Raw genomic sequence first — 390 nt, forward strand, 5'->3', positions numbered from 1 at the left:
GGAATATTAGAATAGGGATGTTACTACAATTGCATATGGTATAGTATTGAAGCCACATCTGGAATACTCTATATAGTTCGATCTTTTTACTTGAAGGGATATAATATCTTTAGAAATACAAAGAAGGTTCACTCTATTTGATTCCTTGAATGGAGGTTAGCTTATGAGGAAGGTATGGGCCTGTATTGATGAGTATCCAGCAGAATGAAGTTTTTTGAAGAAGTGAGAGACAATTTCCAACACACAAAGCCATGTTGACTATCTGATAAGTCTGTGTCTTTCCTAATACATGTAAATCCTGTCCCTCAGGATTCCCTCCAACAAACTGCCCACCACCAATGTCAGGCTCACTGGTCTATCGTTCCCTGGCTTTTCCTTACCACTTTTCTG

Source organism: Chiloscyllium plagiosum, unplaced genomic scaffold, assembly GCF_037043375.1.
Source record: "Chiloscyllium plagiosum isolate Xiang-an unplaced genomic scaffold, Cpla_swu_hap1 HiC_scaffold_1, whole genome shotgun sequence".
In the NCBI taxonomy this organism is placed as follows: Eukaryota; Metazoa; Chordata; class Chondrichthyes; order Orectolobiformes; family Hemiscylliidae; genus Chiloscyllium; species Chiloscyllium plagiosum.